Source organism: Vulpes lagopus, chromosome 4 (genome assembly GCF_018345385.1).
Source record: "Vulpes lagopus strain Blue_001 chromosome 4, ASM1834538v1, whole genome shotgun sequence".
NCBI classification, from domain to species: Eukaryota; Metazoa; Chordata; class Mammalia; order Carnivora; family Canidae; genus Vulpes; species Vulpes lagopus.
Window position 1 is genome coordinate 12,082,875 of NC_054827.1, and position 18,920 is coordinate 12,101,794.

General features: G+C 46.7%; 1 long non-coding RNA gene across 1 annotated transcript in view; it reads right to left on the minus strand.

Annotated features, from left to right (window-relative positions):
* LOC121488657 overlaps positions 1-5,335 on the minus strand; it is a 33,894-nt gene extending 28,559 nt beyond the window's left edge. Inside the window, exon 1 of the long non-coding RNA XR_005987197.1 lies at positions 5,113-5,335. This is a non-coding gene — a long non-coding RNA (uncharacterized LOC121488657). The remainder of the gene's footprint in view (positions 1-5,112) is intronic.
* Between the last annotated feature and the right edge of the window lie 13,585 nt (positions 5,336-18,920).

Genomic DNA, 18,920 nt, shown 5'->3' on the forward strand with positions numbered 1-18,920 from the left:
CTTACCATTGTCTGCCTGAACTTCACAAGACCCCCTAACTACTACCTTCCTGTCCCTGTGGAAACTTTTCTAACATGCAAGCAAGGGTTTAAAAAATTACAATACCCCCATCAACGCAGTGAAGTTATGCATTCACATATTACTAGTGGGGTTGTAATTTTTATAACTTTTTTGAAAGGTAATTTGGCCATATGTATTGAGAGCCATTAAAAAAAAAATACAACCTCTGATCCAACACTTTCGCTTGCAAGAATCTTTTTCCTAAAGAAACGATCAATGATCTGTAGGTTTATGCATGACAGTGTTCTCAGAACCATTCATTCACCCATCTATTCAACCAAAATGTTGAATGCCCACTATATGCCAGGCACTACTATTGCTACTTTTAATAATAAAATATTGGGGAAATAAAAGAATTGTCCGGTTAGGGGAAAGCTGTTAAATAAATTTAGTTATGGCTGTATGATAAAATACTATGTGGTCATTAAATACCATATTTTTAGAAGAATAATGACAAAGAGAAATTCACATTAAAGGAAAAAAGCCAGTTCCAAAACAGTGTATAAAATATAATCTCAGTTTTGAAGACAGAAACACACATACACGTACCCACCAAAATGTTAACAATGGCTATCTCTAGGAAATGAGATTGAGTGATTTTTATTTTTTTGTCCATGTCTCTATACATTTCCAATTATTAACGATAAACAAGGAAAATCACTTCAAAAATTACTTAAAATGCAATAAGCAAATCGGATCGTGCTCTCATTCTATATAAAACCCATCACCAGTTCTTCCCCTGCAGAGTAAATGCTACAGAATTAGCTCTTCCAAGGTCTCCAAGCACCCCCCTTCTCCACTTCAGCTCACCCACCACTGCAGAGCACACCATGACCTTGCCCAGCTCCGGGTCTTCCTGCCCCAACCCCACCCCATTGGCTCCTCTTCCTGCACTGCCTCTGTGTCTTTGTTCATTCAACAAACACTTATGGAGGTCCATTCTTGCACCAGACACCAAGAACACAAGGTGAAGGGGCGCCCAGTGGCTCCATTGGTCAAGCCTCTGACTCTTGATTTCAACTCAGCTCATGATCTTGGGGTTGTGAGATTGAGTCCCACATCAGATTCCATGCTCAGCATGGAGTTGGCTTAAGATTTTTCTCTCTTCCTCTACCCCTCTCCCTGCTAGCATGTGCCCCTCCCCCTAAAATAAATAAATAAAATCTTTTTTTAAAAAAGAATATATGAAGACAATAAACAAGGTCCTGGCCTCATGGAGTTCATTTCCAGTGGCAGCAGACAGGTAATAAACACACACTGTGTTAGCTTCCTACTGCTGCTATAACAAATCACCATAAACTTGGCAGCCTCCAACAACACAAATTTTATTGTTTGACAGTTCTGGAGGTCAGAAGTCCAAAACAAGTCTTACAAGACTAAAATCGAGGGGCGCCTGGGTGGCTCAGTCGGTTACACATCTGACTCTTGGTTTCTGCTCAGGTCATGAGATCGAGCCCCATATTAGGCTCCTCACTCAGTGTGGAATCTGCTTGAGATTCTCTCCCTCCGTCTCTGCACCTCTCCTGTTCATGCTCTCTCTCTCTCTTTCTCAAATAAATAATAAATAAAATCTTTAAAAGAATAGACTAAAATCAAGACGCCAGCAGGACTGGTTCCTTCTGGAGGGTGCAGGCAGGAGTCCATGTCCTTGCTTTTTTTTTTTTTTTAGCATCTAGTGGCAACTGGGGCCTCCCATGTCCTAGTGGTTTCCTCCTATTCCAAAGCCAGTTTGGAAGCATCTTCTCTTGTCTTTGAACATCTGTTTATCTGTGTCCATCTGACAAGGATTCTTGGGATTGCATCAAGCACACCCAAATAATCCAGGATAATCTCCCCATCCAAGATCCTTAACTTAATCACATCCCCAAAGTCTGTTTCATCATATGAGCTAAAACAGTCACAGCTTCCAAGGATTAGAACATGAACATTTTTGGGGACCAGCACTCAGTTTACCACATGTGGTTTGTCATATGTGTTGAATGCTGCATAAAAAAATAAAATAAAAGGCTGAGGGGCCCCTGGGTGGCTCAGGAAGTTAAGTATCTGCCTTGAGCTCAGGTCATGATCTAGGGGTCCTGGGATCGAGCCCTGTGTTGGGCTCTCTGCTTGGTGGGGAGCCTGCTTCTCTCCCTGCCTGCCACCCCCCTGCTTGTGCTCTCTCTCTCTCTCTGTGTCAAATAAATAAATAAAATCTTTAAAAATAGCTAAATAAAAGGCTGAAAGTGCTGTGGACAAAAGGTAGTGAGCTTGCTCTTTATAGGAAGGTGTCGGGCACAGCCTCACTGATAAGATGATATTTGAGTGAAGACCCTACTGCCCTTGGCATTCCTGTGGTTGTCCTGGCTAAAGCCATTGATTTGCTGAGAATTAGTTCAAGGATCCCTCTTCTAAAAACCCTGACTCCATCGACCACTTCCCCTGTGGGTTAGTGTGGCCAACAGTGCTTCCATGTCTCACTATGATAATGCGTGGCATCCTGGGGGATCATTTCTGCGTACAAGTGGGCTTTCCCTAAGAGTTTATGAGCTTCTCTGGGGCAGAGTCAGTGCACTGTGACCCTCACTCCATTGAGCATTGTGCCAGGCACAGGTGTCCAGTAAATAGTTGTAAAGCAGGTGAAGAAATGAGAGAGAACCAGGCTTACAGTCAATTGTGAACTCCGATTTTGCCTCCCCTCCTTAGCAGTCCATGGCACTGCGCAAGTTATTACACTTCCCCCTGGCTCTCTTCTCATCTGTGGATGAGATGACGATGTCATCTGCCTTCGAGGACTAATTTGGGAATCCAATGAGGTATGTAAAACTTGCGGCGATTGGCTTGAAGGAGTTCCTTTTTTTTATTTTAAGATTTTATTTATTTATTCATGAGAGACACAGAGAAAGGCAGAGACACAGGCAGAGGGAGAAGCAGGCTCCCTGTGGGGAGCCTGATGTGGGACTCGATCCCAGGACTCTGGGATCACAGGCTGAGCCTGAGGCAGACGCTCCACCACTGAGCCACCCAGGTGTCCCAACTTGAAGGAATTCTGTTAAATTATATAAAGCTGTGCGGTAATATTTGAGGTGGAGAGCAGCTAACAGAAAAGTACATTTTGAAAACTTGTGACCAGTCACTTGAACTTAAATTGAGGATCTAAGCTGAGTGCAGGCACTTCCCACCCTGGCCTAAGCCTCTGGCTTGTGAGCCTTGCCTCATGTTCTATCTGCCACGGGCCTAGAACATATTTGTTTAGCCCAACAAGTCTGTATTGAGCACTGCCTGTGTGCCGGGAACCGTGCTAGATGCCGAGGCTGCACAGGTGACCAGAGAGACCCAATTCCTGGCCTCACGAACAGGACACCCACTAAACAGGGCACCAGGGCCAGGCTCCGGGGCTGATGAGACTCGGGTAGCCGGGAGGGCCTGTGCTCTGGGCAGCACGGGGATGCTCTTTGCCTCCGAAAGCACGTAGGCCAGAACTCCCGCATTTCCAGCTTTGGCGTCATTTTGAGGAAAGTCAGGACTTTCTTTTTTTAAGTTTTTTTTTTTTTTTTAAAGACTGTATTTATTTATTCATGAGAGACACAGAGAGAGGCAGAGGCAGAGGCAGGGGGGAAACAGGCTCTCTGCAAGGAGCCCGATGCGGGACTCGATCCCAGGACCCCAGGATTATGACCTGAGCCAGAGGCAGATGCTCAACGACTAAGCCACTTAGGCGTCCCAAGTCAGGACTTTCTAAAGACACTCCTGATTCTCCAGGCAGGCTTCCGTTGACAGCAACACCGCTTTGCATCTGTGAAATCTGCTAGTGCACAATTCTGTCCTAATGCATCGGAAGGTACTTTATGACATCCGTGCAGCGCGGGCAGGGACGCGCTTACCACTGGGACAATAAACGAGCCGGGAAGAGGGCGGTGTGGGCTCTCAGGAAATTTCCCTTTCCCCCTCCCTTAGCGCTGTAACCCTCCTGCTTGGTGTTGGATGTTGGCAGGAGGCCAGGTTTCTCTGCCCTTCCCGCAGGTGAGGGGCTCCTGGTGCCTCCTGGAGAGCCCCCTCCGGCTGCCTTGCGGGGACGCCGTGCTCTTTGGGAGCTGGGTGCCAGGATCACAGTGTCATTGGCACTCCTGCCCCGGCGGCTGGCGGAAGGCCACCGACAGAGCCGAGGCCCACACGCCTTGCCCTTAGCAGTGGACGTGACCTCAGTGACTCTCCAGTACGGGCTCTGGTCAACTGGCCACGGCAATGAATCGTGTGGGGCTGGGGGACAGTGACAGGTCCTCGCACTAGGACGTCCCTGGTCCTGCCCAGCTCGTGCCAGGGCCCCCACTGCATCTGCACCTGCGCTCAGATGTGTGCCTGACTTGCTCCCCTCTGGCCTCCCGCGTGACACGTCTTCTTTGCCTGGGATCAGCATCTTTTCTGCGATACTGCTGAGATTTTTTTCTTTCCTGCCCACGGGTAGCAGACACTGGCTGGGGCTCAAGAACGATGGGAAAGGTCAAATGGCCATGGCATCTGCGAGGACCGATCTGGCTTATTTCGAAATTTGAATTTGGTTTTAAGTCATAAAAGGACTATAAAAACCTTACACTAAATAAGGAAAACTATCCCATTCGGGGGCCTAATCCCGGCCCCGTTCTGCTCGGCTTCTCTCCCTCATTACACTTGTATAATACAGTATGGTTTCTACTGAGTCTTTCCTTCCTGTTTTTACACTTATTCCTGCTTCACTGACTTTATTATCGGCAGAATTTTGCAGCATTTTTTTTAACACAGCCATAAATACTATTCAATTCAACAAATGCATACAAATGGTTTCCATTAGAATTTTAATCTACTCTCAAAATGAAAGAAAAGCTTAATATAAATCTTTTTAAATTACCAGAACATAAATTCAGACAGGGACAGCTCCACCTAGACTACACACAAGGGGTCACATCCTGCTGTCCTCACTCATAAATTAATTGAGGTCTCTCGCCGCCGTAAACGAACAGTGCATCCCGGAAAGATCATATCTGTCAAGATTGCAGATTGGTTTCCCTCAGACTTTGTAAAAGTCACAGCTTACAATACCTTCATTATGCCGATGAGAATGGCTGTCTCCCCAACTGGAAAGATATAGGTGTTTTGTTCTGTTGGACCAAGATTTACAGAAAGCAATTTTCCTCCATGCAGGAGATAGGACAAACCTGCTGGAGGAAAAAAAAAAAAAAATGTCATTTCACAACTTCTTCCATTCCATCACTTTTTTTACTGCTCGATGTAGATTCTCTCCCCGGTGCGAACGGACTGGTGACATTTAATGGCTAAGTGAGGGAGTCGCCGGTGAGCGGAGGCCTGCTCTGCGAGAGGCCAGGTGGCAGAGGCGGCGCTCCCTCTGTCCCCTCCCCGAGGCCGCCTGCCGATGCCCCCAGCATCCATCCACCAGCCCTCACACCAGCTCGAACACGAGAGCTCGTGGGAGTCTCGACAGGCTTTTGCAAACAGCGAAGCTGGCTCAGTTTCTCCCCACCGTCGCGGAGCCCAGGGACCGCGGCCCGCCCCTCTGTCCTTGGCCACCTTGGCCTTGGTACACTCTCTCCCGAGGACACCTGAAGGGCTTTTTTCCATTTCCTCATGTCATAACCTAATGCTGTTCGAGCAGAGCTCCTGCATATTAAATTGCCTTTTAGCCACTGGGAAGGGGGGGGCGCGTGATCTACGGAGACAGGGCCCCTCATGTAAATGTATGACTGCTGACACTCCCCCACCGAGGAGAAAGGTCAAGAGTAGCTTGGGGACCGCGGGTCAGCAAACCCCGGGAACCGTCACTCTTTCCAGCCACTTGGCTCTCCTTGAGTGGAGAGCCACCGTCCTGGGCTTCTGGCCCACAGCAGCCCCATCCCGGGCCTATCACCGCCTGTTCTCTGGGCCGTGGCTGGCGACAAGGCTGAGCCAGTCGGGGGGGGGGGGCGGGGGGGCATGTGGAAGTGCTTTGGGTTCTGGGAGCTTCTCTGCACTTTGGGTGCCAGAGAGAAAGCAAAGGCAAAATGAGATCTCCGTCTCTAAACCTCCTGCCAAGGAGGAGAGCCCGGACCTGGGGGCAGCAATCGTGTTAGGGACGGGGTTTCCTCCTGGGCAGCCACTTGGTGCTCCGGCCAGGGAGGGCCGGGTGGGGGACGCCTGCGTGGCTCAGCTGGAACGCCCGGGTGGCTCAGCAGTTAGGTGCCTGCCCTCGGCCCAGGGCGTGATCCTGGAGTCCCGGGATCGAGTCCCACATCGAGCTCCCTGCATGGAGCCTGCTTCTCCTCTGCCTGTGTCTCTGCCTCTCTCTGTGTCTTTCATGAATAAATAAATAAAATCTTAAAAAAAAAAAAAAAAGGTCGGGTGGGGTGTCACCTCTACAGGCTGGTGAGGTTTCTGCAAGTCTTTCGACAAATGATGATCTCTATCCACATAAAGTGGCATAATAGCCTCTTCGCTTTACTGAGTGGCGCTGGCTGTTCAAGTGCTTATTTCTTGATTCTTAGCCCATTTGCCTTCCATTAGCAGTAATTCTGAGCCTGCAAAACTCCAATTACTAAGTGATAATAGAAATGCTGCTCTGCCTGGAATTCTCTGGAGCGTGGGGTCCCGAGCCCGCCCGGGTTCCGTGCACGGTCACGTTAACGTTAGGATTGTAGGTTCGCCCTGAGAGTGAGACATCTGGCCAAGCCCTGGGCGGAAGGCCCCGGGGTGGGGGTGGTGGAGGAGGGGGGTTCACAGCAGGTGCCTGCACCTCGGGGCCTAGGAAGCTGCGTGAAGCAGGAGAGGTGCGCCTGACACAGTCCGAGGCACTCAGAGCAGTGGCCTCTGGAGGAACCAGGCGTGAAACAAGATGCTGAACGTGTGCTTCTCTGAATTCCTGAGTTGGGGGGCAGGGGTGTCCTGGGAGTGAGCGATTGATGAGAAAGACGGAGCCAGGCTGGGGGGAGGCAGGGTGATAAATGGGGAGGGGGCAGCTCAGAACTTCACCCAAACTAGGGAGACATTTCACGCTCTCTGTGACCACACATGGAAGAGGGTGGCTGGTTTTGTTTTTGTTCTTTATTGTGATAAAACACACATAACATAAGCTTTATCATCTTAATCATTTCCGAGCATGTAGGTCAGTGGTATGCTCACAACCCTGACTCCCATCTCCAGAACCTTTTCATCTTGCAAAACCGAAATTCTCTATTTAACAGCTCCTGATTCTCCCCCCCACCCCCCGCAGTCCCTGGTAACCACTTTCTACTTCCTGTCGCTATGGATTTTAAGAGACCTTGTATAAGGGCAATCATACGGTGTGTGTCTCCCCGTGACTGGCTTGCTTCACTTAGCAAAATACTCCCGAGGTTCATCCACATTGTAACATGCATCAGGATAGCCTTCCTTTTTTAGGGCTGAATAATATTCCACTATATATGTATGTATATATGCAGAATATTTTACATTTTGTTTATTTGTAGATGGCCTATTGGGTGGATTCCATTTCTTGGCCATTGCACATGGCTCTCCTGTATTGAGGACACACATCAGACATTACAGCAGCACCCAGGTGGGTCCATCTGCCCCATCTAGCTCCTCCTAAAAAACTGGCCACTCTCTTCTCCTAAGATTTCCTGTCCTTGACACCTTGCTCCCTACACTCTGATCAGCGTTGTCCTGGCTTCTTACTTTCCAAGACTCCTCTCCCTCCAAATGTCTCCATTTTGCTCTGGCAAAATACTGGCCTTCAAGAATACCTCTCTCTCTCTCTTTTTTTTTTTTTCCATTTCTTTCTCAGCCTCAAAACTACCCACCACCCTTAGCTTGTTTCACCACCAAGCCCTTCTGCTGAATTTCACCAAGCTCTAGGCTTTCCTCTCCCAAGATTTTCCTCAAATGATCTCAACCGCAAGATCCTCTTCTAAATATACTAGAAAGGTTAGACTTGTCTAACTTTTATCTATTTCATACCTAGGGACAAACAGATCCCAACAGACAAAAAGAAAATAGAATTTCTGGTGACCCTGATATTTATTTTGGTGATTTGGGGATTTCTTTTCAGACATTTGTAAACCTTACCCCCTTGGAAGAGTCATAACTCATGATGACTGCCATCCTGCAAAAACATGGAGGCTTTCTCACCTGAGCAAACTTCATCTAAACCGTGTGTCCTCCCTAACAATAAAAAGTACCAAAGTGAGGAGCATGTGGGTTTCTCTCCCACCCCTCTGAACTTTTCTGAGCAGCTTCTCGCTCAAATTGCTCACTGTGGCACTAGCCACATTTTTTTTTCAGATTTTTCTTTTCTTTTCTTTTCTTTTCTTTTCTTTTCTTTTCTTTTTTTTTTTTTTTAATTAGCAGACTTTAGTTTTTAGAGCAGTTTTAAGTTTACAGGAAGTTCCCACATTCTCCCCTGAGTTTTCTATCCCACACCCCCAGAAATTCTATTATTAACATCTTGCATTAGTGTGGTGCATCTGTTACAACTGATGATCGAATACTGATATGTTAGTATGAACTGAAGCCTAGAGGTTGCGTCAGGGTTCACTCTGTGTTGTACGTTCCATGTGTTGTGACGTATGTATAATGACATGTGTCCCACATTATGCCACGGAATAGTTTTGTGGCCCTGAAAATCAGCTGTGCTCCACATATTCATGCCTCCCTCCCCCTGAAGCCCTGATGCCAGGCAAATTTAAAATCACTTTGGACCAATTTTCATGAGACTTGCCACTGAGAGTCTCTGATATGTTTGGCCTCATGTGTCCTTGCTCAAATCCGAAGGAAGGGAGGGAGCATTGATAGGACGAAGTGAACTCTAGTTCTGCCTGAGAGGCCACACACCGGGAGACTGGAGCAGAGAGCTGACTTACAAAACCTTTCTTCTGTGTCATTGTGCAAAAGATATTTAATTGCAAAAAAAAAGAGGGGGTATGTATTCTTCTGACACACTGTTCCAAAACAATGCAAGGAAATAAATGTTCGTTAAGTGGGAAATGATTGTATTTAAGTTACTAGATGATCTGTTTTTTGTTTTGTTTTTTCTGTACAGTTCTCAGTCGTGGTCAGCTCTCTCTGTGCCTTCCTGGGACTTCCTGGGTCCCGAGTCCAAGCCCTGCTGGTTTCTTTCCCCTGAGCAGCAGCTCCATGACACCCTGGCAGGTGTCTCTACCCCGCTACCTTGGGACCAGACCCAGCTCTGGGCCCCAACAAGTTGGGGGTTTACCCTGCCCACTCCCAGTCCTGGTGATCATGTTACCATGGCTCTCCTTCCCATCCATCATTACTGAAACCCAATGACTGGGAGCCCTCACTTACTACTTGATTCTGACTCTGGGGCTGGCCCTGTCTCCAAAGCTGTAGCTGACCTGTCCCCCCCACCACCTACCACCCCCAGCTGTCCCACTCCAGGACAGGATCACAGGCCAGGGTCCAGAACGTCAGTCTGGCTCTGCTGTAACTGGCCTGACCACAATCAGCCCTGCTCTAAGATAAGAAAGCCTCTGAGGAACACAGCAGGGGCATCTTTCATAGAGAAACCATAGGACGGTGCTCCCAGGAGCTGCACGATGCCAAGCAGATGCCAAGCAGCCACCGAGGATGGAATCACAAATGCCTCCCTGGGAAACACATCGTGTATGACAAGCAGAATCCATTTACACCACCCCTCCCGCTGTGGCTTCTCCCCTCAGCCCTTACAGGTGGAAAAGAGAGTCTGCCTGAATTACAGAGAGCGGGTCTGACCAAGACTTCCAGAGGCAAGTTCATCCCTTCACTCCATTAGTCATTTAATACCTATTCAGAACTGCTCCCCACCCAGGCACCTAGTGCCTGCTCTTGGCACTAGGGAGTCAACAGAGCATAAGAGAGACTTGGCTCCCATCTTGGGGGAAGACAAGGAGAAAACAAAAACATAAACAGAATAGTGATGATGGAAGGCAACTGGGTGTCCTAATAGAGACCGGGGCCTAGGGGCTGCTGGGAGGGCAGGGAGTCAAGGTAGGCCTCTCAGAGGAGGAGGATCTAGAGAAGTGTGGAGATGGGAAGGGCCAGGGAGGGAGCTCCCGTCCAGGAAGGAGAAATATTAAGTGCAGTAGCCTTGACCTACCTGAGAAAAAGTGCTCAAGAAACAAAGAAGCTGGGAGGCCTGGTGGCTCAGTCGGTGCCTTTGGCTCAGGTCATGACCCCGGGGGTCCTGGGATGGAGCCCCACAGCAGGGTTCTGCTTCTCCCTCTCCCTCTGCCTCTCCTTCTCCACCACTGTGTGCTCTCGCTTACTCTCTCACTCTCAATTAAATAACATCTTTTAAAAAACAGAAAAGAAAAAGAAATGAAACAGCAAGGTTGGAGCATCCAGAACAGGAGGGTAGAGAGGAGGCTGGATCTCACCCATGGTGGAAAGCCACAGTGTGGTGCCCTCATGCCCGCTTGAGCTGCAGACCCAGCTTCACCCTACGGTACTTAGCTCCTGTATCCCCGTCGGGGCACTGGCCTCCGAGGCGGGAAGCCTGTGTTCTGGTCCCGATTCTACCTCTCAGGCTGTGGAAGCCTGGATAAGCCCCTTAACTGCACACCCCTCATCCACAGAGAAAAACCACAATACCAGCTGACTGTAAACTCTAATATTCTCCAGGGTCTCTAACATTCTCTGGGGGCTCTAACATTCTCCGGGGTCAGCTGCACCATGCTGCCCACCCACCAATGCGACTAGCAAACAGCACCTGGGCTCCTGATGTGGAGGCGCCGAGCTTGCATTTCAAGAGCCCAGGATCTTCCGTGCAAACCCTGCTGCCATTCCTGAGACAGTGGAACCCTGCCAACCCTAGTCCAGGGACACTAACAACTCACTTGGCCGGTGAGTGGTGTCACCGTGGTGTCCAAGAGAGGACAGGCAGGACGCCCACTCCTAAACAATGAGCCTCTTCAGAGTCCTGACTGAGCAGGGCTCTAAATGGAAACATCACCCCAGTTGAGCCGAGTGATGGCTCTAAAGCAAGTTGGCAGTACATCGGACGGCAGGGAATGGGGCTGCCTGCGCCCGAGGTTCCAGCTGACTCCCTAACTGGCCGCAGCACCTTGAGGGCCCGAAGCACTCAGTTTGCCGGCACCGCCACTGGGGCTGAAACAACTAATCCTTTCCTCAATTAAACTGGGCTCCCACGCTTCTCATCTGCTCTGGCCTCGAGACCCACATTCAGGCTGCAAACCCGGGGAGCCCAGGCTTCCACCTGCTTGGCCTGGGCACCCTGCACCCCTCTACCTACACCACAGGGGACCAGCTTAACCCGAGTGTCCTGTGCTGGGGGAGGCCCACCCCACAGCCAGTCCTTCCTGTAGCCACTCCTCTAGCACCCAGTGAGAAGGCCCTGGCTGCTCTGAAATCAGGGTGCCCCTGGGTTTGATAAAGAGCCCAGGACACCTGGGTGGCTCAGTGGTTTAGCACCTGCCTTCAGCCCAGGGCGTGACCCCGGGGTCCTGGGATCAAGTCCCGCATCGGGCTCCCCACAGGGGGCCTGCTTCTCCCTCTGCCTCTCTCTGTGTGTCTCTCATGAATAAATAAATAAAAGCTTAAAAACTATATTAGTAGTGGCTCCATCAAAATATGCCAGGCAGCACAGGGCTGGATTTGTGCGCATGTGTACTTCTGCACGGCACTTTGCTGGAAGGCAGACTGGACCTTCCACCTGCCCTGGGTGTGACGTGGGGCCAGCCTGCCACGGTCAGCATCCCGGGGATGTGGTACAGGGAGGTGATCCGACACGGAGACCTGGGCATTGGACTGTGGGATCTGCACCGTGCCCTTCCCCAGCCCCTGCTTCCCTCTCAGAAGCCAGTGCTTTCCCCTGGGAGAGGTGGGGTGGGGACCCTGAATCCGCTCCTTGCTCCCCTCCGTTTCTGACTCCTCCAATAGTACAAAGGAATCGAGGTCACAAAACATGCTGAGAACACGCTCAGTGTGGAGTTTCTTCCAAGTAATACTTTTCTGATTCATTTCATTAAGAAATTAAATAGCTGATCCATTTGAACTCTCATTAATAGATATTAAATGTTGCTTGTTATAAAAATGCTAATAAATCATTAGGTTTTTAAAAAATTAACCACCAAATGGCTAACAAATTAAATTTGAATAATTAAGTCTGATATTCCTAGAGAGGGATCACAGGGGGTGGTACATTAGAGAACCTGTTTTTTATTTTGTTTGGTTTTTAAACAAAAGGAGTCCGTGCTGACTGCTGGCTGGTGGCTCCCTGGCCCCCTTCCAGAAGGCCATGAGCATCTGCGAGGCAGCTGCCTGGGCGGGGGCTGCAGTTTGGAGGGTGGCCGGGCTACCTGGGCTGCCGGGCCGCGTCTGTGACCTCGGCCTCATTAGTCCTCGCTCTAACCAGCCGCGCTAATCAGCGCCGACACGTGTTGTTCAAGTGTTGATGGCTGTGTTGCTTATGGCCTCTTCTCGGGCTGCCAGAGATAATTAAAAGCTCCAACTCTACTACGAAGATGGCCAATCAGCCTCATCTGCAGTTAGAAAAAACAACTATTGTCCCCACTCAGTGAAAAGGAAGTAGGAAAGAAGGCCCCACCAGGCGGACCGAGTTTTCACTAGAACTCAGAGCCCGTCTTGCCAACAGCCTGTCTGGGTGGCTGATGTGCCACCGCTGAACACTCCATCCTCTTAAAATACATCGCGGTTACTTGATTCATTCACTGTCTTTTATTAACATTTTAACACAGGGGCATTAAATAAGAAGAGAGTCTGTGATATTCTAATTTGCGAAACCATAAAGGACTGTTTCATTTGTTCACCTGCAGCAATCCAAGCTAGCCTGTATGTATATATATCTATATACAGATGTACATAGACATATATATATATATAGGTTTGATCTGTTTTTTCTTAAAGTGAAGATATTCTCATACCTTGCACACTCACTATGATATTAGAGGAGATAAAATTACAGGTGAAGGGGGAATGATCAACCCTTTAAAAAAAAAATCTCAGGCCACATCACCAGGCCACAAAGCACATAAATACAAAGGGGCAGAGCCGACAGTGAACAGACAGCTCCAAGTGCCCGTCAGGCTGGCACCACACTTGTCGAGGGCAGAGGTTCTCAAAGCATGGTCCCTCAGGCTCTTTCAGGGATTCCACATGATCAAAACTACTTTCATTAAACTACTGAAATGAAATGTGATTTGCCCTTTTCACTGTGTTGATATCTGCATGGATGACAAAGCAAGTGGTGGGTAAAGTGTTGCTGAATCAAGGTGGAGCACCAACTTGTGCTAGTACCATTTACCACTACACACTGGGGGCAAAATAGAAGAAAACAGACCCATTTCACTTAAAAATGTCCTTGGTGAAGCCTGAAAAAGGCTTGTATTAAATCTTAATTGTATTAAATCTTAACCCTTGAGTCTTTCTAACATTCCCTGGATGAGATGGGGGAACAGACACAAAGCGCCCATAGTGCATACCCAAGAACGGCGATGGTCTCCAGAAAGAACACTTGCTCAGTTGTTTGAGTTGCAACCCAAACTAGCTTCTTGGCTCATGAAACATGTTCACCAGAAAGAAAGACTAAGAGACTGTGGTTACTCAGGTTTGGGTACATGGCAAACCTTTTCTTGAAAATGAACAAAGTAAGCCTATCACTTCAAGGAAAATGAACTGATAAAACTCAAGCTTTCAAGATAAAAGAGTTTTAGAAAACTTGCCACGGTGAGGTTGACAGTTTCCCAATGCTTAAAGGACTTTTCTAATGAGATCTGCTGTGATATTTATAGAAATGTGATTTGGGGTTACTGTATAATGAAATGCGGTCAGCACTTGGAAGATCTATGTAACACAGCGAACCGGCATTCTCCAAATGACCAATGTTGTATCACGCAAGGATAAAACATCAATTCAACGTCAAAGGTAAACCACTGGATTTTACGTAAGATATTAGGAAACGTTCACTGATGTGGTTTTGGATTTCACATAGCAGCTCATCTTAAAGAAAGTACCATTTATCAAGTCATGGTGTGGTATCCAAGAATATTTACAATTTTCTAAAAAGGCTATTAAAATACTCCTCCCCTACCCAGCTATATAGCTGCAAGTAGCCAGGTTTTCTTCACATACTTCAGCTAAAATATCCCCCAGACAACAAGCACTCAGAAACAAGAATCTATTTTCTGTTAAAACTTATTTAAAAAGAGTTGTAAGACAATGCTTACAATTTAATATTCTCATTAAATATCTTTCATTGTTTTGGAAAATGGTTATTTTTCAAAGACATATTTATGTTAACATGTAAAGGGTTTATTACTGTTACTTGAAATGAATTGAAACATTAAAAAAAAATGTGTTTGAATCTCTAACGTGGTACATATTGATAGCTATAACCCACATAGATAGAAGTGCTTTGGAGTAAATTTCTTTTAAAAACAAGGAATATTTTTATTTTCTTCCCTTCTGATAAGAACTCTTAAAATTTACTTTCTTTGCAACTTTCCTATATATCATACAGCAGTGTTACCTGTGGTCATTAGGCTGCACATTATATCCTTAGTACTTATTTATCTTGCCCAATAGTTTTTTTTTTAATCTTGCCTGATAATTTTTAAGAGTAGCAAGTCCCATGTGGGGCTCCCGGCACGGAGCCTGCTTCTCCCTCTGCCTGTGTCTCTGCCTCTCTCTCTCTCTCTCCTTCTCATAAATAAATAAAATCTTTTAAAAACATAAAACAAAAATTAAAAAAAGCCTAGCCCTTGCTGACCTCACTGAGCGGCTAGCCAAGGTCCCCGAACGCTTACGTCTGGATCTCTTCTGACGTGAGGGGATGACCTAGGGGCTGGGCTGCCGAGGGTCAGGGGTGGGGAGCGCAGGCGCCGCTGACACCTGCTGATCCGGAGGCCGTGGGGGGCGGCCGTGCCCCACGCCGCTGTGCAGAGGAGTGAAGTCCCAGAGCAACAGACCCATGAGAAACGTGGGCCAAATGGCACTATTAGTGATACCAAAGATGTAACAGTTTTCATTAACAAAAGTTCGAAAATAACCCGTGCTGCTGCGGGCGTTCTGTAGTGATGGAAGATCTCAAAAAGGCCAAGACATCCTGTAATCAGATGGGTCTAAGTGGAAACATCATCTCTGGGTGTTCCGCCCAGAGTGTGTATTATGGCCAAGTCCCTAATTCAAAACCATATGTAAGAATGCTTTATCTGAAACACTGAAGTTAAAAATAAGACATTTAAATAGTAATCTCCGTTCTCTCTCGAAAGATAAATATGCCCATTAACCCTGGATGCTAACGGGAGGATTTCTTACGCTCTCTTTGACCATTTTTTTTTTTTCCCAAGACCTTCACGAGGAAATCAGTACAGAAAAAAATAATTTAGGAAGTTGGCTCCTGATCAGCTACTTCACTGAATTAAAGTGCAATCAGGCTCATGACTTTGAAAAAGAAATATTAAGCATGCATATCACATAACTCTGTGAGATGCGGTGCAAACATGCAGGTGGGATGGAAAGCGGTGGGGCACAAAGGTACACAAGACACAACACCTGCTCTTGTGGAGTTACTCATCTAGTTGGAGCAGGAAGAGAGCAACTTGAAAAGTTAAATGAAGTGTTTCAATAACAGTTCTAGACAGTAGAAGAGATGTCATAAAACAGTGCACGATTCATTGCCAAAAAGATTGTTGCTGACAATAACTGCTGCAGGATTTCAAAGAAAAAGGTCGTTTTGAGCTGAGAAAGGCCTGGGGAGACTTTACAGAGAAGGCAGGATCGCAGCTCAATGTGAGAGATGTAGAGGAGGCTGTGGGTGGGTAAAGGAGGCACATTATGAGCCTCTTAGAAAGACTTAAAAAATATATATATATATAGAGAGAGACATATACATATATATAAATATAAATATACTCTTCCAGAATGTTTAGGTGACTAGTCTAGGAAGGGAGGCATTCAGGGGCCCAGATGGATGGTGCCTGGTTGTAAAGAAATACTGGGACATTCAAAAGAAAATTTTGCCAAAAGCCAGAAACAATCCAAGTGTCCAACAAATGAATGCACAAAATATGGTGTCGGTGGAATATTATTCAGCCTTGAAAAGGAAGGTTCTGACACACGCTACAACATGGACAAATGCTGAAGGCATTATTGGCTAAAGGAAATAAGCTAGTCACAAAGAAAAAATTCTGTATGACTACACTTTGATGACATACCTAAGGGAGTTGAATTCACAAAGACAGAGAGTGGAATGATGGTTGCCAGGGGCTGAGAGGAGGGAGGAATGGGGTTAGCTGGTTAATGGGGACAGAACTTCAATGTTGCAAAAGTTAAAGAGTTCTGCAGATGGAGGGTGGTGATTGTCGCCATACACGAATGTACTTAAAACAGTGAACCGTACACTTTAAAATGGTGAAGATGGTAACTTTTATGTGCATTAGACATTAAGAAGTCTATTTAAAAGCAGAAAGAGAGAGAGAACAGCAGCAAGCAAAGGTATAGACTGGGGCTCAAGGGGCACAGAGTGAGAAAGAAGAGACTTGGCAGTTGGCCACCACAAGCAAGGGCAGCACCTTTCCCAGGCTCTAGACCCATGAGCCCCATCAGCTCCACCTAGGAATTCAACTGAGTGGTGAGCAAGTGGTACAGAGAACCCTTCTCCCAATTTTCTTTGGAAATATTGAACTCAATTTAATGAAGGGCCTTTAAAATCTCTTAAAATTTCTGACCTTGGAAATGGACACCTGCAGACATTCACCTCCGTCGCCTGCCTGTTCCCCACTAGCCGTTACTCAGAGGATGTGGACACTAAAAGTAGACAATTCAACCCCAGAGAAAGTGCAGGTGGCTTCTGCAGGGCACCAGCACACGGACAGTGTTTTATTAAGCTTAGCAAAGAGGTAGGCAGAGCCAGCTTGGCATGATGGCTCCATCCGTCCGCACTATGCACCTGTTGGGGCTGCGGCCTGGTCAGGGTCCTGAGTGGCTCCTCAATAAGGTCAATGTTCTGTATTTGAGAGTCACCACATGACAAACCTGACTGGCTGGAAGTTGGACTGACCTTGGGTACCTCTGTCTTCTTGTGGATCCATCTCATCAAACAACATAATGAAGATGTCTCAGAGTATAAAAGAAGAAATGGGTTGGAATAAACTTTGGCAATACTAATCTAGTATGCTCCATAAAGTCATTATAGCAGTTCCTTTGGATTCACCAATGTGTTGAGCTAAACGAGAGAGGAAAAAATTTTGTATGAATGTATGTCAAGTCAGCATTTTGTGTTTCTCATTACATGAAAAAAAAATAAAAATATTTCTATATTCTTCAGATTGTGTATATTGGGGACAAGGTGTAGAAAATGTCAATCCTGAGGCTCATTATTTCAATGTGGAAGTTGCCATCTGGTAACAAGGGCCAGTGGTAATTAAGGACACATTGATAAGAAAACTCTTTAGGAGATAGATTTTTTTTTTCAATCACTGCTTAAGGATTTACTCCTTTTATCAGCTCTTAATTTCTACTCAAAATAGTCTGTAGTGGATCAGGGTATAGAACTACTTTATTTCTTAAAACACATACTTTTTTCTTCTAGAGGAGCCATTTTGGTAAGTCAGAAAGTAATGACAAATCCAATTATCAGACCAAAAAAAAAAAGTTGGCAAAACTGAGCTTTACAAAAGAACAATTCTATTACCTAGCCATCTAGGTCACCTCTAGCTGAAAACTAGGAAGCACCAGAGAATCCATCTGATGCACAGCAGACATTCAATAATTATTTGGAGATGCATATACTCTCACGGTGAAATGGCTTGAGACCCCTCCAACAGTTACAAAGGGGAAATTGGGCTAGCTCTAGGTCTTTTCAGAATTCATGGGAACCCATCAGTTGGTCTAAACGTGACAAGGTTTTTCCTGTAAATGTGATCCTGGATCCCAAATGCCCTGAACCTGGGGATCTTTTGCCTGCCCCCACCAACGGTGGTCTGTAATTCTATACTCATCAGGGGACGCTGGCCCCTTGAGCTCTGGTCCTCCCACTGAGTCTTAGGCAAGGTCTCCTGGCTAATGACTTGCTGAAACTGCCATTTTTTAAGTGGCCTACTTCAAAAAACAGAAACAACTGAGTATTAAACCTTCTCACCAGTGTCACAAATAGAACTACCTCCTCCGCATCCTTGGGCCCTTCTGCAACCATCTATTCTTGGACCTAAATATTTTTCATCGGCAGGTGGATAAGGATGTTGGAAGATCTGAAATTACGCCTGGCCCACGGGAAGTTTAGATCACTGGTCGTACAAGCTTACGTTTTTATTCAAGCTCCTTTCAGTTTTTCTTTATTTTCTTCATTTGTAATTTAGGAAGAGATAAAAGATGGCTAACACATGGGTCTAGTTGGGCTTCGGGAGTCTGTAAGGACAGATTTGTAAAAACAAAACAAAACAACAACAAAAAAAGAAGAAACGCATAAAATTGTCAGGGAAATGGAGTTCCTATCATTTCACTCACAAATTTTGCCTTTTAAATGTAGTTCTCCTGCCAACAGTTCAGTGAAAGATGGTTTCCTTATTGTCATTTATTAGCCGTGACAGGTAGCAACACTGCTCTCAGATAGAGTCTCCCTTTGCCACAATTATCTAGTAATGCCTGCAAGGCAGACGACTGCTCAAAACTCCTTCCTTCTGGAATGCTGCTCCCAAAGGCAACAGTTCAAAGCAAACCTCTATTAACTGGAACACTGGCTTCTGCAAAATCCTCTGGACAGGAAGATCCCACCACTCCTGTATCGATACCAGAAACTAAGACATGATTGCCTACACGCCAGTCCCAGAAAATCAAGTTCAGCACCGCTCTGTACGTGGAAGCCTCAGATACCCGCACGGCGAGGATCACCACCACCACATCAA